Genomic DNA, 25054 nt, shown 5'->3' on the forward strand with positions numbered 1-25054 from the left:
TCTCCCGGCCTCAGAGTAAACTTACTCTACCAACCTTAGTGTAGACTCACACTCCCGGCCTCAGAGCAAATTCACACTCCCGGCCTTAGTGTAGACTCACTCTCCCGGCCTCAGAGTTAACTCACTCTCCCGGCCTTAGTGTAGACTGACACTCCCAGCCTCAGTGTGGACTCATACTCACGGCCTCAGTGTAGACTCACACTCCCGGCCTCAGTATAGACTCACTCTCCCGGCCTCAGAGTAAACTCACTCGTATTGCCTCAGTGTAGACTCACACTCCCGGCCTTAGTGTAGACTCACTCTCCCGCCCTCAGTGTGGACTCACACTCCCGGCCTCAGTGTAGACTCACTCTCCCGGCCTCAGTGTGGACTCACATTCCCGGCCTCAGTGTGGACTCACACTCTCGGCCTCAGTGTAGACTCACTCTCCCGCCCTCAGTGTAGACTCACACTCCCGGCCTCAGTGTAGACTCACACTCCCGACCTCAGTATCGACTCACACTCCCGACCTCAGTGTGGACTCACTCTCCCGGCCTCAGTGTAGACTCACTATTCCGGCCTCAGAGTAAACTCACTCTCCCGGCCTCAGTGTGGACTCACTCTCCCAGCCTCAGAGTAAACTCACAGTCCCGGCCTCAGTGTAGACTCACTCTCCCGGCCTCAGAGTAAACTTACTCTACCAACCTTAGTGTAGACTGACACTCCCAGCCTCAGTGTGGACTCACTCTCCCGCCTTCAGTGTAGACTCACACTCCCGGCCTCAGAGTAAACTCACACTCCCGGCCTTAGTGTAGACTCACTCTCCCGGCCTCAGAGTAAACTCACTCTCCCGAAATCAGTGTAGACTGACACTCCCAGCCTCAGTGTGGACTCATTCTCACGGCCTCAGTGTAGACTCACACTCCCGGCCTCAGTATAGACTCACACTCCCGACCAGTGTGGACTCACACTCCCGACCTCAGTGTGGACTCACACTCCCGGCCTCAGTGTGGACTCACTCTCCCAGCCTCAGAGTAAACTCACACTCCCGGCCTTAGTGTAGACTCACTCTCCCGGCCTCAGAGTAAACTCACTCTCCCGAAATCAGTGTAGACTGACACTCCCAGCCTCAGTGTGGACTCATTCTAACGGCCTCAGTGTAGACTCACACTCCCGGCCTCAGTATAGACTCACTCTCCCGGCCTCAGAGTAAACTCACTCGTATTGCCTCAGTGTAGACTGACACTCCCGGTCTCAGTGTAGACTCACTGTCCTGGCCTCAGTGTGGACTCACTCTCCCGGACTTAGTGTGGACTCACTCTCCCGGACTCAGTGTCGACTCACTCTCCCGGCCTCAGTGTGGACTCACTCTCCTGGCCTCAGTGTAGACTCACACTCCCAGCCTCAGTGTAGACTCACTCTCCCTGTCTCAGTGTGGACTCACTCTCCCGGCCTCAGGGTGGACTCACACTCCCGGCCTCAGTGTGGACTCACACTCCCGGCCTCAGTGTAGACTCACTCTCCCGGCCTCAGGGTGGACTCACACTCCCGCCCTCAGTGTAGACTCACACTCCCGGCCTTAGTTAAGACTCACTCTCCCGCCCTCAGTGTGGACTCACACTCCCGGCCTCAGTGTAGACTCACTCTCCCGGCCTCAGTGTGCACTCACATTCCCGGCCTCAGTGTGGACTCACACTCCCGGCCTCAGTGTAGACTCACACTCCCGGCCTCAGTGTAGACTCACACTCCCGGCCTCAGTGTAGACTCACACTCCCGGCCTCAGTGTGGACTCACACTCCCGGCCTCAGTGTAGACTCACACTTCCGGCCTCAGTGTAGACTCACACTCCCGGCCTCAGTGTAGACTCACTCTCCCGGCCTCAGTGTGGACTCACATTCCCGGCAACAGTGTGGACTCACACTCCCGGCCTCAGTGTAGACTCACACTCCCGGCCTCAGTGTGTACTCACACTCCCGGCCTCAGTGTAGACTCACTCTCCCGCCCTCAGTGTAGACTCACACTCCCGGCCTCAGTATCGACTCACACTCCCGACCTCAGTGTGGACTCACTCTCCCGGCCTCAGTGTAGACTCACTCTCCCGGCCTCAGTGTGGACTCACTCTCCCAGCCTCAGAGTAAACTCACAGTCCCGGCCTCAGTGCAGACTCACTCTCCCGGCCTCAGAGTAAACTTACTCTACCAACCTTAGTGTAGACTGACACTCCCAGCCTCTGTGTGGACTCACACTCCCAGCCTCAGTGTGGACTCACACTCCCGGCCTCAGTGTAGACTGACACTCCCAGCCTCAGTGTGGACTCACACTCCCGGCCTCAGTGTAGACTGACACTCCCAGCCTCAGTTTGGACTCACACTCCCGTCCTCAGTGTAGACTCACACTCCCGGCCTCAGTGTAGACTCACACTCCCAGCCTCAGTGTGGACTCACACTCCCGGCCTCAGTGTAGACTGACACTCCCAGCCTCAGTGTGGACTCACACTCCCGGCCTCAGTGTAGACTGACACTCCCAGCCTCAGTTTGGACTCACACTCCCAGCCTCAGTGTGGACTCACTGTCCCGGCCTCAGTATAGACTCACTCTCCCGGCCTCAGAGTAAACACACTCTCCCGGCCTCATTGTGGACTCACTCTCCCGGCCTCAGTGTGGACTCACTCTCCCAGCCTCAGTGTGAACTCACTCGCATTGCCTCAGTGTAGACTGGCCCTCCCGGCCTCAGTGTAGACTCACTCTTCCGGCCTCAGAGTAAACTCACTCTCCCGGCCTCAGTGTGGACTCACTCTCCCAGCCTCAGAGTAAACTCACTCTCCCGGCCTCAGAGTAAACTCACTCTCCCAACCTCAGTGTAGACTGACACTCCCAGCCTCAGTGTGGACTCACTCTCCCAGCCTCAGTGTAGACTGACACTCCCAGCCTCAGTGTGGACTCACACTCCCAGCCTCAGTGTGGACTCACACTCCCGGCCTCAGTGTAGACTCACACTCCCGGCCTCAGTGTAGACTCACACTCCAGACCTCAGTGTGGACTCACACTCCCAGCCTCAGTGTGGACTCACACTCCCAGCCTCAGTGTGGACTCACACTCCCGGCCTCAGTGTAGACTCACACTCCCGGCCTCAGTGTAGACTCACACTCCAGACCTCAGTGTGGACTCACACTCCCAGCCTCAGTGTAGACTCACACTCCCGGCCTCAGTGTAGACTCACACTCCAGACCTCAGTGTAGACTCACACTCCCGGCCTCAGTGTGGACTCACTGTCCCGGCCTCAGTGTGGACTCATTCTCCCGGCCTCAGTGTGAACTCACTCTCCCGGCCTCAGTGTGGACTCACTCTCCCGGCCTCAGTGTGGACTCACTCTCCCGGCCTCAGTGTGGACTCACTCTCCCGGCCTCAGTGTAGACTCACACTCCCGACCTCAATGTGGACTCACTCTCCCGGCCTCAGTGTGGACTCACTCTCCCGGCCTCAGTGTAGACTCACACTCCAGGCCTCAGTATAGACTCACTCTCCCGGCCTCAGAGTAAACTCACTCGCATTGCCTCAGTGTAGACTGACACTCCCGGTCTCAGTGTAGACTCACTCTCCCGGCCTCAGTGTAGACTGACACTCCCAGCCTCAGTGTGGACTCACTCTCCCAGCCTCAGTGTAGACTGACACTCCCGGCCTCAGTGTGGACTCACACTCCCAGCCTCAGTGTGGACTCACACTCCCGGCCTCAGTGTAGACTCACACTCCCGGCCTCAGTGTAGACTCACACTCCAGACCTCAGTGTGGACTCACACTCCCAGCCTCAGTGTGGACTCACTCTCCCGCTCTCTGTGTAGACTCACACTCCCGGCCTCAGTGTGGACTCACTGTCCCGGCCTCAGTGTGGACTCATTCTCCCGGCCTCAGTGTGAACTCACTCTCCCGGCCTCAGTGTGGACTCACTCTCCCGGCCTCAGTGTGGACTCACTCTCCCGGCCTCAGTGTGGACTCACTCTCCCGGCCTCAGTGTAGACTCACACTCCTGACCTCAATGTGGACTCACTCTCCCGGCCTCAGTGTGGACTCACTCTCCCGGCCTCAGTGTAGACTCACACTCCAGGCCTCAGTATAGACTCACTCTCCCGGCCTCAGAGTAAACTCACTCGCATTGCCTCAGTGTAGACTGACACTCCCGGTCTCAGTGTAGACTCACTCTCCCGGCCTCAGTGTGGACTCACTCTCCCGGACTTAGTGTGGACTCACTCACCCAGCCTCAGTGTAGACTCACACTCCCAGCCTCAGTGTGGACTCACTCTCCCGGCCTCAGTGTAGACTCACTCTCCCTGTCTCAGTGTGGACTCACTCTCCTGGCCTCAGGGTGGACTCACACTCCCGCCCTCAGTGTAGACTCACACTCCCGGCCTCAGTGTGGACTCACACTCCCGGCCTCAGTGTGGACTCACACTCCCGGCCTTAGTGTAGACTCGCCCTCCCGGCCTCAGTGTCGACTCACACTCCCGACCTCAGTGTGGACTCACTCTCCCGGCCTCAGTGTAGACTCACTCTTCCGGCCTCAGAGTAAACTCACTCTCCCGGCCTCAGTGTGGACTCACTCTCCCAGCCTCAGAGTAAACTCACACTCCCGGGCTCAGTGTCGACTCACTCTCCCGGCCTCAGAGTAAACTCACTCTCCCAACCTCAGTGTAGTCTCACTCTCCCGGCCTCAGAGTAAACTCACTCTCCCGGCCTCAGTGTGGACTCACTCTCCCAGCCTCAGAGTAAACTCACTCTCCCAACCTCAGTGTAGACTGACACTCCAGACCTCAGTGTGGACTCACACTCCCAGCCTCAGTGTGGACTCACTCTCCCAGCCTCAGCGTGGACTCACTCTCCCGGCCTCAGTGTGGACTCACTCTCCCAGCCTCAGTGTGGACTCACAGTCCCGGCCTCAGTGTAGACTCACACTCTCGGCCTCAGTGTAGACTCACACTCCCGGCCTCAGTGTAGACTGACACTCCCGGCCTCAGTGTAGACTGACACTCCCAGCCTCAGTGTGGACTCACTCTCCCGGCCTCAGTGTAGACTCACACTCCCGGCCTCAGTGTAGACTCACACTCCCGGCCTCAGTGTAGACTCACTCTCCCGGCCTCAGTGTGGACTCACACTCCCGGCCTCAGTGTGGACTCATTCTCCCGGCCTCAGTGTGAACTCACTCTCCCGGCCTCAGTGTGGACTCACTCTCCCGGCCTCAGTGTGGACTCACTCTCCCGGCCTCAGTGTGGACTCACTCTCCCGGCCTCAGTGTAGACTCACACTCCCGGCCTCAGAGTAAATTCACTCTCCCGGCCTCAGTGTGGACTCACTCTCCCTGTCTCAGTGTGGACTCACTCTCCCGGCCTCAGTGTAGACTCACACTCCCGGCCTCAGAGTAAATTCACTCTCCCGGCCTCAGTGTGGACTCACTCTCCCTGTCTCAGTGTGGACTCACTCTCCCGGCCTCAGTGTAGACTCACACTCCCGGCCTCAGAGTAAATTCACTCTCCCGGCCTCAGTGTGGACTCACTCTCCCTGTCTCAGTGTGGACTCACTCTCCCGGCCTTCGTGTAGTCTCACTCTCCCGCCCTCAGTGTAGACTCGCCCTCCCAGCCTCAGTGTCGACTCACACTCCCGACCTCAGTGTGGACTCACTCTCCCGGCCTCAGTGTAGACTCACTCTTCCGGCCTTAGAGTAAACTCACTCTCCCGGCCTCAGTGTGGACTCAATCTCCCAGCCTCAGAGTAAACTCACACTCCCGGGCTCAGTGTCGACTCACTCTCCCGGCCTCAGAGTAAACTCACTCTCCCAACCTCAGTGTAGACTCACTCTCCCGGCCTCAGAGTAAACTCACTCTCCCGACCTCAGTGTAGACTGACACTCCCAGCCTCAGTGTGGACTCACTCTCCCAGCCTCAGCGTGGACTCACACTCCCAGCCTCAGTGTAGACTGACACTCCCAGCCTCAGTGTGGACTCACACTCCCAGCCTCAGTGTGGACTCACAATCCCGGCCTCAGTGTAGACTGACACTCCCTGCCTCAGTGTCGCCTCACACTCCCGGCCTCAGTGTGGACTCACTCTCCCGGCCTCAGTGTGGACTCACACTCCCGGCCTCAGTGTGGACTCACACTCCCGGCCTCAGTGTAGACTGACACTCCTAGCCTCAGTGTGGACTCACACTCCCGGCCTCAGTGTGGACTCATTCTCCCGGCCTCAGTGTGAACTCACTCTCCCGGCCTCAGTGTGGACTCACACTCCCGGCCTCAGTGTGGACTCACACTCCCGGCCTCAGTGTAGACTGACACTCCTAGCCTCAGTGTGGACTCACACTCCCAGCCTCAGTGTGGACTCACACTCCCGGCCTCAGTGTGGACTCACACTCCCGGCCTCAGTGTGGACTCACTCTCCCGGCCTCAGTGTGGACTCACTCTCCCGGCCTCAGTGTGGACTCACTCTCCCGGTCTCAGTGTGGACTCACTCTCCCGGCCTCAGTGTGGACTCACTCTCCCGGCCTCAGTGTGGACTCACACTCCCGGCCTCAATGTAGACTGACACTCCCAGCCTCAGTGTGAACTCACACTCCCGGCCTCAGTGTGGACTCACTCTCCCGGCCTCAGTGTGGACTCACACTCCCGGCCCCAGTGCAGACTGACCCTCCCAACCTCAGTGTGGACTCACACTCCCGGCCTCAGTGTAGACTGACACTCCCAGCCTCAGTGTGGACTCACACTCCCGGCCTCAGTGTAGACTGACACTCCCAGCCTCAGTGTAGACTCACACTCCCGGCCTCAGTGTAGACTCACTCTCCCAGCCTCAGTGTAGACTCACACTCCCAGCCTCAGTGTGGACTCACTCTCCCGGCCTCAGTGTGGACTCACTCTCCGTCTCAGTGTGGACTCACACTCCCAGCCTCAGTGTAGACTCACACTCCCAGCCTCAGTGTGGACTCACACTCCCGGCCTCAGTGTGGACTCACACTCCCAGCCTCAGTGTGGACTCACACTCCCAGCCTCAGTGTGGACTCACACTCCCGGCCTCAGTGTAGACTCACACTCCCCACCAGTGTGGACTCACACTCCCGACCTCAGTGTAGACTCACACTCCCGGCCTCAGTGTGGACTCATACTCCCGGCCTCAGTGTGGACTCACTCTCCCGGCCTCAGTGTGGACTCACACTCCCAGCCTCAGTGTGGACTCACACTCCCGGCCTCAGTGTCGACTCACACTCCCGGCCTCAGTGTGGACTCACACTCCCAGCCTCAGTGTGGACTCACTCTCCCAGCCTCAGTGTGGACTCACTCTCCCGGCCTCAGTGTGGACTCACACTCCCAGCCTCAGTGTGGACTCACTCTCCCAGCCTCAGTGTGGACTCACACTCCCGGCCTCAGTGTCGACTCCCACTCCCGACCTCAGAGTAAACTCACTCTCCCGGCCTCAGTGTGGACTCACTGTCCCGGCCTCAGTGTAGACTCACTCTCCCGACCTCAGTGTGGACTGACACTCCCAGCCTCAGTGTAGACTCACTCTCCTGGCCTCAGTGTGGACTCACTCTCCCGGCCTCAGTGTAGACTCACTGTCCCTGTCTCAGTGTAGACTCCCTCTCCCAGCCTCAGTGTAGACTCACTGTCCCTGTCTCAGTGTAGTCTCCATCTCCTGGCCTCAGTGTGGACTCAGACTCCCGGCCTCAGTGTAGACTGCCATCTGGCCTCAGTGTAGACTCACACTCCCAGCCTCAGTGTGGACTCATACTCCCGGCCTCAGTGTGGACTCACTCTCCCGGCCTCAGTGTGGACTCACTCTCCCAGCCTCAGTGTGGACTCACTCTCCCGGCCTCAGTGTGGACTCACACTCCCAGCCTCAGTGTGGACTCACTCTCCCAGCCTCAGTGTGGACTCACTCTCCCAGCCTCAGTGTGGACTCACACTCCCGGCCTCAGAGTAGACTGACACTCCCGGCCTCAGTGTCGACTCACTCTCCCGCCCTCAGAGTAAACTCACTCTCCCGGCCTCAGTGTGGACTCACTGTCCCGGCCTCAGTATAGACTCACTCTCCCTGCCTCAGTGTAGACTCACTCTCCCGACCTCAGTGTGGACTGACACTCCCAGCCTCAGTGTAGACTCACTCTCCTGGCCTCAGTGTGGACTCACTCTCCCGGCCTCAGTGTAGACTCACTGTCCCTGTCTCAGTGTTGACTCCCTCTCCCAGCCTCAGTGTGGACTCACTCTCCCGGCCTCAGTGTAGTCTCCATCTCCTGGCCTCAGTGTGGACTCAGACTCCCGGCCTCAGTGTAGACTGCCATCTGGCCTCAGTGTAGACTCACATTCCCGGCCTCAGTGTAGACTCTGCCTCCTGTCCTCTGTGTAGACTCTGTCTCCCAGCCTCGGTGTAGACTCTGCCTCACGGCACTCTCGTCTTGCAATGAAGTCCGGCAAGGTCTGGGTTAGATGGACTATTTTCCTGAACTCTCATTTGTGTATTTTTCTTATTTGTTGCGGTTATTTCAGTTATTTATTTTTTCTAATATTTTTCCATATGAATTTATACTTCAGAACCTGTACCTGGATGCCTTGGTACCTAAGATTGTGCTGTAAGTGGATGCTGGGTGTAAGGTCATGTGACAAATGTAGCAGCAGGAAGAAGCTGTATCAATGCTTTGTTAAAGTCAAACACTGCATGAGCTGATTTGGAAGTTCAAGGCCATGATGCTGGGGACAAATGTTACAAGATTGCTTTTGCAGACCACAGACGGGATCCAGGCAATCTGATGTGATACCAAGTGGCAGGATAGGTCCAGCAATTTACCCTAAACTGTACACGGTCACCACCAAGAAGGGTAACAGTGCGTGCAGTCAACAGGAGTAGAGAATGACAGAAATTCCTCATGCATTTAAAATGATTATGGGAGCAAAAGCACAGATATCAAAAAAACACTGAAGTTCAAGTTATGGCAGGATGACAGCTGGGAATTGCATTGGCAACAGACGTCACCTGATCTTCTGAACCCAGACACTAGGAGCAGAGTACCTGAGACAGCAGGCCGAGTACAGAGGGAGAGGAGACCATCGAAGCAATGCAAAGTTTTACGTGATTTAGTGACAGGATATGACACGGGATTTCAGATGGGAGCCAGGATTTAACACAATATAAATTTAAGCTTTAAAATGGGACACTTTGATAGGGCGGGGTGGGGTGGGGGAAGGGTGTAGCTTGGCTCAGTGGTTAGCATTGCTGCCTCACCGTGCCTGCAATCCGAGGCACAATTCCAGCATTGAGTGACCGTCCGTTTAGAGTTTGCATGTTTTCCCCATGTCTGTGTGGAGTTTGCATGTTCTCCCTGTGTCTGTGTGGAGTTTGCATGTTCTCCCTGTGTCTGTGTGGAGTTTGCATGTTCTCGCAGTGTCAGTGTGCAGTTTGCATGTTCTCCCCATGTCTGTGTGGAGTTTGCATGTTCTCCCTGTGTCTGTGTGGAGTTTGCATGTTCTCGCAGTGTCAGTGTGCAGTTTGCATGTTCTCCCCATGTCTGTGTGTAGTTTGCCTCGTCTCCCTGTGTCAGTGTGGAGATTGCATGTTCTCCCTGTGTGAGTGTGGAGTTTACATGTTCTCCGTGTGTTAGTTTGGAGTTTGCATGTTCTCCCCATGTCTGTGTGGAGTTTGAATGTTCTCCCTGTGTCAGTGAACAGTTTGCATGTTCTCCCCGTGTCTGTGTGGAGTTTGCATGTTCTCCCCATGTCTGTGTGGAGTTTTCATGTTCTCCCTGTGTCACTGTGGATTTTGCCAGTTCTCCCCAAGTCTGTGTGGAGTTTGCATGTTCTCCTCGTGTCTGTGTGGAGTTTGCATGTTCTCGCTGTGTCAGTGTGGAGTTTACATGTTCTCCCCATGTCTGTGTGGAGTTCGCATGTTCTCCCTGTGTCAGTGTGCAGTGTTCATGTTCTCGCTGTGTGAGTGTGGAGTTTACATGTTCTCCATGTGTTAGTTTGGGGTTTGCATGTTCTCCCCATGTCTGTGTGGAGTTGCCATGTTCTCCACATGTCAGTGAGCAGTTTGCATGTTCTCCCCGTGTCTGTGTACGGTTTTCATATTCTCCCTGTGTGTGTGTGGAGTTTACATGGTCTCTGTGTGTTAGTGTGGAGTTTGCATGTTCTCCCCATTTCTATGTGGAGTTTGCATGTTCTCTCCATGTCTGAGTGGAGTTTTCATGAGCTCCTGTGTCAGTGAGCAGTTTGCATGTTCTCCCTCTGTCTGTGTGGAGTTTGCCTGTTTGACCAGTGTCAGTATAGAGTTTGCCTATTCTCCCCATGTCTATGAGGAGTTTGCATGTTCTCCCCATGTCTGGGTGGAGTTTACATGTTCTCCCTGTGTCAATGTGGAGTTTGCATGTTCCCCCAGTGTCTGTGTGGAGTTTGCATGTTCTCCCTGTGTCCGTGTGGATTTTGCATGTTCACCCCATGTCTGAGTGGAGTTTGTGTGTTCTTTGTGTGTCAGTGTGGAGTTTGCATGTTCTCCCTCTGTCTGTGTGGAGTTTGCCTGTTTGATCAGTGTCAGTATCGAGTTTGCCTATTCTCCCCATGTCTATGAGGAGTTTGCATGTTCTCCCCATGTCTGGGTGGAGTTTACATGTTCTCCCTGTGTCAATGTGGAGTTTGCATGTTCCCCCAGTGTCTGTGTGGAGTTTGCATGTTCTCCCTGTGTCCGTGTGGATTTTGCATTTTCACCCCATGTCTGAGTGGAGTTTGCGTGTTCTCTGTGTGTCAGTGTGGAGTTTGGATGTTCTCCCTGTGTCCGTGTGGAGTTTGCATGTTCTCCCCCTGTCTGTGTGGAGTTTGCATGTTCTCCCTGTGTCAGTGTGGAGTTTGCATGTTCTCCCCGCGTCTGTGTGGAATTTGCATGTTCTCCCTGTGTCCGTGTGGAGTTTGCATGTTCACCCCATGTCTGTGTGGAGTTTGCCTGTTCTCCGTGTGTCATTGTGGAGTTTGCGTGTTCATCCTGTGTCAGTGTGCAGTTTGCATGTTCTCCCCATGTCTGTGTGGAATTTGCCTGTTCTCCCTGTGTCTGTGTGGAGTTTGCATGTTCTCCGTGTGTCATTGTGGAGTTTGCATGTTCACCCTGTGTCAGTGTGGAATTTGCCTCTTCTCCCTGTGTCTGTGTGGAATTTGCATGTTCACCCCATGTCTGTGTGGAGTTTGCATGTTCTCCGTGTGTCATTGTGGAGTTTGCACGTTCTCCCCATGTCTGTGTGGAGTTTTCCTGTTCTCCCTGTCTCTGTGTGGAGTTTGCATGTTCTCCCCACGTCTGTGGGGAATTTGCATGTTCACCCTATGTCAATGTGGAGTTTGCATGTTCTCCCCATGCCTGTGTGGAGTTTGCATGTTCCCCCTGTGTCTGTGTGGAGTTTGCATGTTCTCCCTGTGTCAATGTGGAGTTTGCATTTTCTCCTCATATCTGTGCGGAGTCTGCATGTTCTCCCCATGTCTGTGCAGAGTTTGCATGTTCTCCCCGCATCTGTGTGTAGTTTGCATGTTTTCCCTGTGTCCATGTGGAGTTTGCAAGTTCTCCCCATGTCTGTGTGGAGTTTGCCTGTTCTCCCCATGTCTGTGTGGAGTTTGCCTGTTCTCCCTGTGTCTGTGTGGAGGTTGCCTGTTCTCCCTTTGTCTGTGTGGAGTTTGCATGTTCTGCCCATGTCTGTGTGGAATTTGCATTTTCACCCTATGTCAATGTGGAGTTTGCATGTTCTCCACATGTCTGTTTGGAGTTTGCATGTTCTCCCTGTGTATGTGTGGATTTTGCATGTTCTCCCTGTGTTAATGTGGAGTTTGCATGTTCTCCCCATGTCTGTGTGGAGTTTGCATGTTCTCCCCATGTCTGTGTGGAGTTTGCATGTTCTCCCTGTGTCCGTGTGGAGTTTGCAAGTTCTCCCCATGTCTGTGTGGACTTTGCCTGTTCTCCCCATGTCTGTGTGGAGGTTGCCTATTCTCCATGTGTCAGTGTGGAGTTTGCATGTTCTTCCCATGTCTGTGCGGAGTTTGAATGTTCTCCCCGCGTCTGTGTGTAGTTTGCATGTTCTCCCTGTGTCCGTGTGGAGTTTGCAAGTTCTCCCCATGTCTGTGTGGACTTTGCCTGTTCTCCCCATGTCTGTGTGGAGGTTGCCTATTCTCCATGTGTCAGTGTGGAGTTTGCATGTTCTTCCCATGTCTTTGTGGAGTTTGCATGTTCTCCCTGTATCCATGTGAAGTTTGCATGTTCTCCCCATGTCTGTGTGGAGTTTGCATGTTCTCCCTGTGTCAATTTAGAGTTTGCATGTTCTCCCCCTGTCTGTGTGGAGTTTGCATGTTCACCCCGCTTCTGTGTGGAGTTTGCATGTTCTCCCTTTGTCAGTGTGCAGTTTGCATGTTCTCCCCATATCTGTGTGGAGTTTGCATGTTCTCCCCGTGTCTGCGTGGAGTTTGCATGTTCTCCCTGCATCTGTGTGGAGTTTGCATGTTCTCCCCACGTCTGTGTGGAGTTTGCATGTTCTCCATGTGTCAATGTGGAGTTTGCATGTTCTCCCTTTGTCAGTGTGCAGTTTGCATGTTCTCCCCATATCTGTGTGGAGTTTGCATGTTCTCCCCTTGTCTTTGTATAGTTTCCCTCATCTCCCTGTGTCTGTGCGAAGTTGCATGTTCTCCCTGTGTCAATGTGGAGTTTGCATGTTCACCCTGTGTCTGTGTGGAGTTTTCATGTTCACCCCATGTTTGTGTGGAGTTTGCATGTTCACCCTGTGTCAATATGGAGTTTGCATGTTTTCCCCATGTCTGTGGGGAGTTTGCATGTTCTCCCTGAGTCAATGTGGAGTTTGCATGTCCTCCCCATGTCTGTGTGGTGTTTGCATGTTCTCCCTGTGTTAGTGTGCAGTTTGCATGTTCTCCCCCTGTCTGTGTGGAGTTTGCCTCGTCGCCCCATGTTTGTGTGCACTTTGCCTGTTCTCCCAGTGTTAGTGTGGAGTTTGCATGTTCTCCCCATGTCAGTGTGGACTTTGCACGTTCTCCCTGTGTCTGTGTGGAGTTTGCATGTTCTCCCCATGTCTGTGTGGAGTTTCCATGTTCGCCCTGTGTCAATGTGGTTTTTGCATGTTCTCTCTGTGTCTGTGTGGAGTTTGCATGTTCTCCCCATGTCTGTGTGGAGTTTGCATGTTCCTCCTGTGTCTGCAAGGAGTTTGCATGTTCTCCCCATGTCTGTGTGGAGTTTGCATGTTCTCCCTGTGTCTGTGTTGTATTTGCATATTCTCCCCATGGCGGTGTGGAGTTTGCATGTTCTCCCTGTGTCAGTGTGGAATTTGAATATTCTCCCCATGTCTGTGTGGAGTTTGCATGTTCTCCTCATGTCTGTGTGGAGTTTGCATGTTCTCCCTGTTCCAGTGTGCAGTTTGCATGTTCTCCCTGTGTCCATGTGGCGTTTACATGTTCTCCGTGTGTCAGTGTCGAGTTTACATATTTGCCCTGTGCCAGTGCGCAGTTTGCATGTTCTCCCCGTGTCTGTGTGCAGTTTGCATGTTCTCCCCATGTCAGTGTGGAGATTGCATGTGCTCCCTGTATCTGTGTGCAGTTTGCATGTTCTCCCAGTGTCAGTGTACAGCTTGCATGTTCTCCCCGTGTCTGTATGCAGTTTTCATGTTCTCCCCATGTCAATGTGTAGTTTGCATGTTCTCCCCATGTCTGTGTGCAGTTTGCATGTTCTCCCTGTGTCAGTGTAGAGTTTGCATGTTCTCCCTGTGTCTGTCTGCAGTTTGCATATTCTCCCTGTATCAGTGTGGAGTTTGCATGTTCACCCTGTGCCAGTGTAGAGTGTGCATGTTCTTCCCGTGTCTGTGTGGAGTTTGCATGTTTTCCCCATGTCTGTGTGGGGTTTGCATGTTCTCCCCATGCCTGTGTGTAGTTTGCCTGTTCTCCCTGTGTCAGTGTGGAGTTTGCCTGTTCTCCCTGCGTCTGTGTGGAGTCTGCATGTTCTAGCCATGTCTGTGTGGCGTTTGCATGCTCTCCCTGTGCCAGGGTACTGTTTGCATGTTCTCCCTGTGGCGGTGTGCAGATTGCATATTCTCCCTGTATGAGTGTGGAGTTTACATGTTCTCCGTGTGTCAGTGTGGAGTTTACATGTTTTCCCCATGTCAGTGTGGAGATTGCATGTCCTCCCTGTGTCTGTGTGCAGTTAGCATGTTCTCCCTGTGTCAGTGTGGAGTTTGCATGTTCTCCCCATGTCAGTGTGCAGTTTGCATGTTCTCCCTGTGTCAGTGTGCAGTTTGCATGTTCTCCCCATGTATGTGTGGACTTTGCATGTTCGCCCTGTGTCAGTGTAGAGTTTGCATGTTATCCCTGTGTCCGTGTAGAGTTTGCATGTTCTCCCCATGTCAGTGTAGAGTTTGCATGTTCTCCCTGTGTCAGTGTGCAGTTTGCATTTTCTCCCCATGTATGTGTGGAGTTTGCATGTTCTCCCCATGTCTGTGTGTAGTTTGCATGTTCTCCCTGTGTCAGTGTGTAGTTTGCATGTTCTCCCTGTGTTTGTGTGGACTTTGCATGTTCTACCTGTGTCTGTGTGGTATTTGCCTGTTCTCCCAGTGTCAGTGTGGAGTTTGCATGTTCTCCCCATGTCTGTGTGGAGTTTGCCTGTTCTCCCCATGTCTGTGTGGAGTTTACATGATCTCCTCGTGTTTGTATGGTGTTTCCCTGTTCTCCCTGTGTCTGTGTTGAGTTGCCTATTCTCCCTTTGTCAGTGAGGAGTCTGCATGTTCTCCCCGTGTCAGTGTGGAGTTTGCATATTCTCCCCGCATCTGTGTGGAGATTGCATGTTTTCCCTGTGTTTGTGTGGAATTTGCATGTTCTCCCAGTGTCAGTGTGGAGTTTGCATGTTCTCCCAGTGTCAGTATGGAGTTTGCATGTTCTCCCCTTGTCTTTGTATAGTTTGCCTCATCTCCCCGTGTCTGTGCGGAATTGCATGTTCTCCCCATGTCTGTGTGGAGTTTGCATTTTTGCCGTGTGTCAATGTGGTTTTTGCATGTTCTCCCCATGTCTGTGTGGAGTTGGCATGTTCCCCCTGTGTCTGCAAGGAGTTTGCATGTTCTCCCCATGTCTGTGTGGAGTTTGCATGTTCTCCCTGTGTCTGTGTTGTATTTGCATATACTCCCCATGGCAGTGTGGAGTTTGCATGTTCTCCCCATGTCAGTGTAGAGATTGCATGTGCTCCCTGTATCTGTGTGCAGTTTGCATGTTCTCCTTGTGTCAGTGTGGAGTTTGTATGTTCTCCCTGTGTCTGTGTGTAGTTTGCATGTTCTCCCCATGTCATCGTGCAGTTTGCATGTTCTCCCTGTGTCAGTGTAGAGTTTGCATGTTCTCTCCCTGTCTGTGTGTAGTTTGCCTCATCTCCCTGTGTCAGTGTGGAGTTTGCACGTTCTCCCTGTGTTTGTGTGGAATTTGCATGTTCTCCCCATGCCTGTGTGTAGTTTGCCTGTTCTCCCATTGTCAGTGTGGAGTTTGCATGTTCTCCCCATGTCAGTGTGGAGTTTGCATGTTATCCCTGTGTATGTGTGGAGTTTGCATGTTCTCCCCATGTCTCTGTGGAGTTTGCACGTTCACCCTGAGTCAATGTGGTTTGTGCATGTTCTCCCTGTGTCTCTGTGGAGTTTGCATGTTCTCCCCATGTCTGTGTGGAGTTTGCATGTTCCCCCTGTGTCTGCAAGGGGTTTGCATGTTCTCCCCATGTCTGTGTGGAGATTGCATGTTCTCCCTGTGCCAGTGTACAGTTTGCATATTCTCCCTGTGTCTGTGTGGAGTTTACATGTTCTCCGTGTGTCAGTGTCGAGTTTACATGTTTGCCCTGTGTCAGTGCGCAGTTTGCATGTTCTCCCCCTATCTGTGTGTAGTTTGCCCCGTCTCCCTGTATCAGTTTGGAGTTTGCATGTTCTCCCTGTGTTTGTGTGGAATTTGCATGTTCTCCCTGTGTCTGTGTGGACTTTGCCTGTTCTCCCTGTATCAGTGTGGAGTTTGCATGTTCACCCTGTGCCAGTGTAGAGTGTACATGTTCTTCCCATGTCTGTGTGGAGTTTGCATCTTTTCCCATGTCTGTGTGGAGTTTGCATGTTCTCCCGATGCCTGTGTGTAGTTTGCATGTTCTCCCTGTGTCAGTGTGGAGTTTGCCTGTTCTCCCTGCGTCTGTGTGGAGTCTGCATGTTCTAGCCATGTCTGTGTGGCGTTTGCATGCTCTCCCTGTGCCAGGGTACAGTTTGCATGTTCTCCCTGTGTCTGTGTGCAGATTGCATATTCTCCCTGTATTAGTGTGGGGTTTACATGTTCTCCGTGTGTTAGTGTAGAGTTTGCATGTTCTCCCTGTGTCTTTGTGGAGTTTGCATGTTCTCCCCATGTCTGTGTGGAGTTTGCATGTTCCCCCTGTGTCAGTGTGGAGTTTGCATGTTCTCCCCATGTCTGTGTGGTGTTTGCATGTTCTCCCTGTGTCTGAGTTGTATTTGCATATTCTCCCCATGGCAGTGTGGAGTTTGTATGTTCTCCTCATGTCTGTGTGGAGTTTGCATGTTCTTCCTGTTCCAGTGTGCAGTTTGCATGTTCTTCCTGTGTCAATGTGCAGTTTGCATATTCTCCCTGTGTCCGTGTGGAGTTTACATGTTCTCCGTGTGTCAGTGTCGAGTTTACATGTTTGCCCTGTGCCAGTGCGCAGTTTGCATGTTCCCCCCGTGTCTGTGTGCAGTTTGCATGTTCTCCCCATGTCAGTGTGGAGATTGCATGTGCTCCCTGTATCTCTGTGCAGTTTGTGTGTTCTCCCTGTGTCTGTGTGTAGTTTGCATGTTCTCCTTATGTCAGTGTGGAGTTTGCATGTTCTCCCCATGTCAGTGTAGAGATTGCATGTGCTCCCTGTATCTGTGTGCAGTTTGCATGTTCTCCCTGTGTCAGTGTGGAGTTTGTATGTTCTCCCTGTGTCTGTGTGTAGTTAGCATGTTCTACCCATGTCATCGTGCAGTTTGCATGTTCTCCCTGTGTCAATGTGGAGTTAGCATGTTCTCCCTGTGTCTGTGTGTAGTTAGCATGTTCTACCCATGTCATCGTGCAGTTTGCATGTTCTCCCTGTGTCAGTGTGGAGTTTGCAGGTTCTCCCTGCGTCTGTGTGGAGTTTGCATGTTCTCCCCATGTCTGTGTGGAGTTTGCATGCTCTCCCTGTGCCAGGGTACAGTTTGCATATTCTCCCTGTACGAGTGTGGAGTTTACATTTTCTCCGTGTATCAGTGTGGAGTTTACATTTTTGCCCTGTATCAGTATGTAGTTTGCATGTTCTACCAGTGTGAGTGTGCAGTTTGCATGTTCTCCCCATGTCAGTGTGGAGTTTTCATGTCCTCCCTGTGTCTGTGTGCAGTTTGCATGTTCTCCCTGTGTCAGTGTGGAGTTTGCATGTTCTCCCCATGTCAGTGTGCAGTTTGCATATTCTCCCTGTATCAGTGTGGAGTTTGCATGTTCACCCTGTGCCAGTGTAGAGTGTGCATGTTCTTCCCGTGTCTGTGTGGAGTTTGCATATTTTCCCGGTGTCCGTGTGGAGTTTGTATGTTCTCCCTGTGTCTGTGTGTAGTTTGCATGTTCTCCCCATGTCATTGTGCAGTTCGCATGTTCTCCCTGTGTCAATGTAGAGTTTGCATGTTCGCCCAGTGTCAGTGTACAGTTTGCATGTACTCCCCGTTTCTGTGTGGAGTTTGCATGTTCTTCCTGTTCCAGTGTGCAGTTTGCATGTTCTCCCTGTGTCAATGTGCAGTTTGCATATTCTCCCTGTGTCCGTGTGGAGTTTACATTTTCTCCGTGTGTCAGTGTCGAGTTTACATGTTTGCCCTGTGCCAGTGCGCAGTTTGCATGTTCCCCCGTGTCTGTGTGCAGTTTGCATGTTCTCCCCATGTCAGTGTGGAGATTGCATGTGCTCCCTGTATCTGTGTGCAGTTTGTGTGTTCTCCCTGTGTCAGTGTGGCGTTTGCATGTTCTCCCTGTGTCTGTGTGTAGTTTGCATGTTCTCCTTATGTCAGTGTGGAGTTTGCATGTTCTCCCCATGTCAGTGTAGAGATTGCATGTGCTCCCTGTATCTGTGTGCAGTTTGCATGTTCTCCCTGTGTCAGTGTGGAGTTTGTATGTTCTCCCTGTGTCTGTGTGTAGTTAGCATGTTCTCCCCATGTCATCGTGCAGTTTGCATGTTCTCCCTGTGTCAATGTGGAGTTAGCATGTTCTCCCGGTGTCAGTGTACAGTTTGCATGTTCTCCCCGTGTCTGTGTGGAGTTTGCATGTTCTCCCCATGTCAATGTGTAGTTTGCATGTTCTCCCCGTGTCATTGTGCAGTTTGCATGTTCTCACTGCGGCAGTGTGGAGTTTGCATGTTCTCCCTGTGTCAATGTAGAGTTTGCATGTTCTCCCTGTGTCTGTGTGTAGTTTGCATGTTCTCCCCATGTCATTGTGCAGTTTGCATGTTCTCCCTGTGTCAATGTAGAGTTTGCATGTTCTCCCTGTGTCTGTGTGTAGTTTGCATGTTCTCCCCATGTCATTGTGCAGTTTGCATGTTCTCCCTGTGTCAATGTAGAGTTTGCATGTTCTCCCCATGTCTGTTTGGAGTTTGCATGTTCTCCCCATGTCAATGTGTAGTTTGCATGTTCTCCCTGTGTCTGTGTGCAGTTTGCATGTTCTCCTTATGTCAGTGTGGAGTTTGCATGTTCTCCCCATGTCAGTGTAGAGATTGCATGTGCTCCCTGTATCTGTGTGCAGTTTGCATGTTCTCCTTGTGTCAGTGTGGAGTTTGTATGTTCTCCCTGTGTCTGTGTGTAGTTTGCATGTTCTCCCCATGTCATCGTGCAGTTTGCATGTTCTCCCTGTGTCAGTGTAGAGTTTGCATGTTCTCTCCCTGTCTGTGTGTAGTTTGCCTCATCTCCCTGTGTCAGTGTGGAGTTTGCACGTTCTCCCTGTGTTTGTGTGGAATTTGCATGTTCTCCCCATGCCTGTGTGTAGTTTGCCTGTTCTCCCATTGTCAGTGTGGAGTTTGCATGTTCTCCCCATGTTAGTGTGGAGTTTGCATGTTATCCCTGTGTATGTGTGGAGTTTGCATGTTCTCCCCATGTCTCTGTGGAGTTTGCACGTTCACCCTGAGTCAATGTGGTTTGTGCATGTTCTCCCTGTGTCTCTGTGGAGTTTGCATGTTCTCCCCATGTCTGTGTGGAGTTTGCATGTTCCCCCTGTGTCTGCAAGGGGTTTGCATGTTCTCCCCATGTCTGTGTGGAGATTGCATGTTCTCCCTGTGCCAGTGTACAGTTTGCATATTCTCCCTGTGTCTGTGTGGAGTTTACATGTTCTCCGTGTGTCAGTGTCGAGTTTACATGTTTGCCCTGTGTCAGTGCGCAGTTTGCATGTTCTCCCCCTATCTGTGTGTAGTTTGCCCCGTCTCCCTGTATCAGTTTGGAGTTTGCATGTTCTCCCTGTGTCTGTGTGGACTTTGCCTGTTCTCCCTGTATCAGTGTGGAGTTTGCATGTTCACCCTGTGCCAGTGTAGAGTGTACATGTTCTTCCCGTGTCTGTGTGGAGTCTGCATGTTCTAGCCATGTCTGTGTGGCGTTTGCATGCTCTCCCTGTGCCAGGGTACAGTTTGCATGTTCTCCCTGTGTCGGTGTGCAGATTGCATATTCTCCCTGTATGAGTGTGGAGTTTACATGTTCTCCGTGTGTTAGTGTAGAGTTTGCATGTTCTCCCTGTGTCTTTGTGGAGTTTGCATGTTCTCCCCATGTCTGTGTGGAGTTTGCATGTTCCCCCTGTGTCAGTGTGGAGTTTGCATGTTCTCCTCATGTCTGTGTGGAGTTTGCATGTTCTTCCTGTTCCAGTGTGCAGTTTGCATGTTCTCCCTGTGTCAATATGCAGTTTGCATATTCTCCCTGTGTCCGTGTGGAGTTTACATGTTCTCCGTGTGTCAGTGTCGAGTTTACATGTTTGCCCTGTGCCAGTGCGCAGTTTGCATGTTCCCCCCGTGTCTGTGTGCAGTTTGCATGTTCTCCCCATGTCAGTGTGGAGATTGCATGTGCTCCCTGTATCTGTGTGCAGTTTGCGTGTTCTCCCTGTGTCTGTGTGTAGTTTGCATGTTCTCCTTATGTCAGTGTGGAGTTTGCATGTTCTCCCCATGTCAGTGTAGAGATTGCATGTGCTCCCTGTATCTGTGTGCAGTTTGCATGTTCTCCCTGTGTCAGTGTGGAGTTTGTATGTTCTCCCTGTGTCTGTGTGTAGTTAGCATGTTCTACCCATGTCATCGTGCAGTTTGCATGTTCTCCCTGTGTCAATGTGGAGTTAGCATGTTCTCCCGGTGTCAGTGTACAGTTTGCATGTTCTCCCCGTGTCTGTGTGGAGTTTGCATGTTCTCCCCATGTCAATGTGTAGTTTGCATGTTCTCCCCATGTCTGTGTGCAGTTTGCATGTTCTCCCTGTGTCTGTGTGTAGTTTGCATGTTCTCCCCATGTCATTGTGCAGTTTGCATGTTCTCTCTGTGTCAATGTAGAGTTTGCATGTTCTCCCAGTGTCAATGTAGAGTTTGCATGTTCTCCCAGTGTCAGTGTACAGTTTGCATGTTCTCCCCGTGTCTCTTTGGAGTTTGCATGTTCTCCCCATGTCAATGTGTAGTTTGCATGTTCTCCCTGTGTTAGTGTAGAGTTTGCATGTTCACCCCATGCCTGTGTATAGCTTGCCTGTTCTCCCTGTGTCAGTGTGGAGTTTGCAGGTTCTCCCTGCGTCTGTGTGGAGTTTGCATGTTCTCCCCATGTCTGTGTGGAGTTTGCATGCTCTCCCTGTGCCAGGGTACAGTTTGCATATTCTCCCTGTACGAGTGTGGAGTTTACATTTTCTCCGTGTATCAGTGTGGAGTTTACATTTTTGCCCTGTATCAGTATGTAGTTTGCATGTTCTACCAGTGTGAGTGTGCAGTTTGCATGTTCTCCCCATGTCAGTGTGGAGTTTTCATGTCCTCCCTGTGTCTGTGTGCAGTTTGCATGTTCTCCCTGTGTCAGTGTGGAGTTTGCATGTTCTCCCCATGTCAGTGTGCAGTTTGCATATTCTCCCTGTATCAGTGTGGAGTTTGCATGTTCACCCTGTGCCAGTGTAGAGTGTACATGTTCTTCCCGTGTCTGTGTGGAGTTTGCATATTTTCCCGGTGTCCGTGTGGAGTTTGTATGTTCTCCCTGTGTCTGTGTGTAGTTTGCATGTTCTCCCCATGTCATTGTGCAGTTCGCATGTTCTCCCTGTGTCAATGTAGAGTTTGCATGTTCGCCCAGTGTCAGTGTACAGTTTGCATGTACTCCCCGTTTCTGTGTGGAGTTTGCATGTTCTCCCCACGTCAATGTGTAGTTTGCATGTTCTCCTCGTGTCTGTGTGCAGTTTGCATGTTCTCCCAGTTTTAGTGTAGAGTTTGCATGTTCTCCCTGTGTCTGTGTGCGGTTTGCATGTTCCCCCTGGGTCTGCGTGGAGTTTACATGTTCTCCCTGTGTCATTGTGAAGTTTGCATGTTCTCCCTGTATCTGTGAGAAATTTACATGTTCTCCCTGTGCCATGTGCAATTTGCATGTTCTCCTGTGTCTGTGTGCAGTTTGCATGTTCTCCTTATGTCAGTGTGGAGTTTGCATGTTCTCCCTGTGTCAGTGTGGAGTTTGCATGTTTTCCCCATGTCTGCGTGGAGTTTGTATGTTCTCCCCATGCCTGTGTGTAGTTTGCCTGTTCTCCCTGTGTCAGTGTGGAGTTTGCAAGTTCTCCCTGCATCTGTGTGGAGTTTGCATGTTCTCCCCATGTGTGTGTGGAGTTTGCATGCTCTCCCTGTGCCAGGGTACAGTTTGCATGTTCTCCCAGTGTCAGTGTGCAGATTTCATATTCTCCCTGTATGCGTGTGGAGTGTACATGTTCTCCGTGTATCAGTGTGGAGTTTACATTTTTGCCCTGTATCAGTATGTAGTTTGCATGTTCTACCAGTGTGAATGTGCAGTTTGCATGTTCTCCCCATGTCAGTGTGGAGTTTGCATGTCCTCCCTGTGTCTGTGTGCAGTTTGCATGTTCTCCCTGTGTCAGTGTGGAGTTTGCATGTTATAACCATGTAAGTGTGCAGTTTGCATATTCTTGCTACATCAGTGTGGAGTTTGCATGTTCACCCTGTGCCAGTGTAGAGTGTGCATGTTCTTCCCGTGTCTGTGTGGAGTTTGCATATTTTCCTGGTGACCGTGTGGAGTTTGCATGTTCTCCCCATGTCAGTGTAGAGTTTGCATGTTCTCCCTGTGTCAGTGTGCAGTTTGCATGTTCTCCCCATGTATGTGTGGAGTTTGCATGTCCTCTCTGTGTCTGTGTGCAGTTTGCATGTTCTCCCCATGTCAGTGTAGAGTTTGCATGTTCTCCCTGTGTCAGTGTGCAGTTTGCATGTTCTCCCCATGTATGTGTGGAGTTTGCATGTCCTCTCTGTGTCTGTGTGCAGTTTGCATGTTCTCCCTGTGTCAGTGTGGAGTTTGTATGTTCTCCCTGTGTCTGTGTGTAGTTAGCATGTTCTCCCCATGTCATCGTGCAGTTTGCATGTTCTCCCTGTGTCAATGTGGAGTTAGCATGTTCTCCCGGTGTCAGTGTACAGTTTGCATGTTCTCCCCGTGTCTGTGTGGAGTTTGCATGTTCTCCCCATGTCAATGTGTAGTTTGCATGTTCTCCCCGTGTCTGTGTGCAGTTTGCATGTTCTCCCTGTGTCTGTGTGTAGTTTGCATGTTCTCCCCATGTCATTGTGCAGTTTGCATGTTCTCTCTGTGTCAATGTAGAGTTTGCATGTTCTCCCAGTGTCAATGTAGAGTTTGCATGTTCTCCCAGTGTCTGTTTGGAGTTTGCATGTTCTCCCCATGTCAATGTGTAGTTTGCATGTTCTCCCTGTGTTAGTGTAGAGTTTGCATGTTCTCCCTATGTCTGTGTGCTGTTTGCATGTTCACCCTGTGTTAGTGTAGTGTTCTCCCTGTGTCTGTGTGTAGTTTGCATGTTCTCCCCATGTCATTGTACAGTTTGCATGTTCTCACTGCGGCAGTGTGGAGTTTGCATGTTCTCCCTGTGTCAATGTAGAGTTTGCATGTTCTCCCAGTGTCAGTGTACAGTTTGCATGTTTTCCCCGTGTCTGTGTGGAGTTTGCATGTTCTCCCCATGTCAATGTGTAGTTTGCATGTTCTCCCTGTGTTAGTGTAGAGTTTGCATGTTCTCCCTATGTCTGTGTGCTGTTTGCATGTTCTCCCTGTGTTAGTGTAGTGTTTGCATGTTCTCCCTGTGTCTGTGTGTAGTTTGCATGTTCTCCCCATGTCATTGTGCAGTTTGCATGTTCTCACTGCGGCAGTGTGGAGTTTGCATGTTCTCCCTGTGTTAGTGTAGAGTTTGCATGTTCTCCCTATGTCTGTGTGCTGTTTGCATGTTCTCCCTGTGTTAGTGTAGTGTTTGCATGTTCTCCCTGTGTCTGTGTGTAGTTTGCATGTTCTCCCCATGTCATTGTGCAGTTTGCATGTTCTCACTGCGGCAGTGTGGAGTTTGCATGTTCTCGCTGTGTCAATGTAGAGTTTGCATGTTCTCCCTGTGTCTGTGTGTAGTTTGCATGTTCTCCCCATGTCATTGTGCAGTTTGCATGTTCTCCCTGTGTCAATGTAGAGTTTGCATGTTCTCCCCATGTCTGTTTGGAGTTTGCATGTTCTCCCCATGTCAATGTGTAGTTTGCATGTTCTCCCTGTGTCTGTGTGCAGTTTGCATGTTCTCCTTATGTCAGTGTGGAGTTTGCATGTTCTCCCCATGTCAGTGTAGAGATTGCATGTGCTCCCTGTATCTGTGTGCAGTTTGCATGTTCTCCTTGTGTCAGTGTGGAGTTTGTATGTTCTCCCTGTGTCTGTGTGTAGTTTGCATGTTCTCCCCATGTCATCGTGCAGTTTGCATGTTCTCCCTGTGTCAGTGTAGAGTTTGCATGTTCTCTCCCTGTCTGTGTGTAGTTTGCCTCATCTCCCTGTGTCAGTGTGGAGTTTGCACGTTCTCCCTGTGTTTGTGTGGAATTTGCATGTTCTCCCCATGCCTGTGTGTAGTTTGCCTGTTCTCCCATTGTCAGTGTGGAGTTTGCATGTTCTCCCCATGTCAGTGTGGAGTTTGCATGTTATCCCTGTGTATGTGTGGAGTTTGCATGTTCTCCCCATGTCTCTGTGGAGTTTGCACATTCACCCTGAGTCAATGTGGTTTGTGCATGTTCTCCCTGTGTCTCTGTGGAGTTTGCATGTTCTCCCCATGTCTGTGTGGAGTTTGCATGTTCCCCCTGTGTCTGCAAGGGGTTTGCATGTTCTCCCCATGTCTGTGTGGAGATTGCATGTTCTCCCTGTGCCAGTGTACAGTTTGCATATTCTCCCTGTGTCTGTGTGGAGTTTACATGTTCTCCGTGTGTCAGTGTCGAGTTTACATGTTTGCCCTGTGTCAGTGCGCAGTTTGCATGTTCTCCCCCTATCTGTGTGTAGTTTGCCCCGTCTCCCTGTATCAGTTTGGAGTTTGCATGTTCTCCCTGTGTCTGTGTGGACTTTGCCTGTTCTCCCTGTATCAGTGTGGAGTTTGCATGTTCACCCTGTGCCAGTGTAGAGTGTACATGTTCTTCCCGTGTCTGTGTGGAGTCTGCATGTTCTAGCCATGTCTGTGTGGCGTTTGCATGCTCTCCCTGTGCCAGGGTACAGTTTGCATGTTCTCCCTGTGTCGGTGTGCAGATTGCATATTCTCCCTGTATGAGTGTGGAGTTTACATGTTCTCCGTGTGTTAGTGTAGAGTTTGCATGTTCTCCCTGTGTCTTTGTGGAGTTTGCATGTTCTCCCCATGTCTGTGTGGAGTTTGCATGTTCCCCCTGTGTCAGTGTGGAGTTTGCATGTTCTCCCCATGTCTGTGTGGTGTTTGCATGTTCTCCCTGTGTCTGAGTTGTATTTGCATATTCTCCCCATGGCAGTGTGGAGTTTGTATGTTCTCCTCATGTCTGTGTGGAGTTTGCATGTTCTTCCTGTTCCAGTGTGCAGTTTGC

The 25054-nt window shown here is 51.8% G+C and overlaps 4 pseudogenes; all 4 read right to left on the minus strand.

The window, feature by feature from the left end:
* LOC148149349 (uncharacterized) overlaps positions 1-11871 on the minus strand; it is a 105047-nt pseudogene extending 93176 nt beyond the window's left edge.
* Positions 11872-12742: 871 nt separating this feature from the next.
* LOC148149350 (uncharacterized) lies at positions 12743-17207 on the minus strand (annotated as a pseudogene).
* A 72-nt stretch (positions 17208-17279) lies between these two features.
* Positions 17280-18286, minus strand: LOC148149351 (uncharacterized; annotated as a pseudogene).
* Positions 18287-18298: 12 nt separating this feature from the next.
* LOC148149352 (uncharacterized) lies at positions 18299-25026 on the minus strand (annotated as a pseudogene).
* Between the last annotated feature and the right edge of the window lie 28 nt (positions 25027-25054).

Source organism: Chiloscyllium plagiosum, unplaced genomic scaffold (genome assembly GCF_037043375.1).
Source record: "Chiloscyllium plagiosum isolate Xiang-an unplaced genomic scaffold, Cpla_swu_hap1 HiC_scaffold_8, whole genome shotgun sequence".
Taxonomy (NCBI): domain Eukaryota; kingdom Metazoa; phylum Chordata; class Chondrichthyes; order Orectolobiformes; family Hemiscylliidae; genus Chiloscyllium; species Chiloscyllium plagiosum.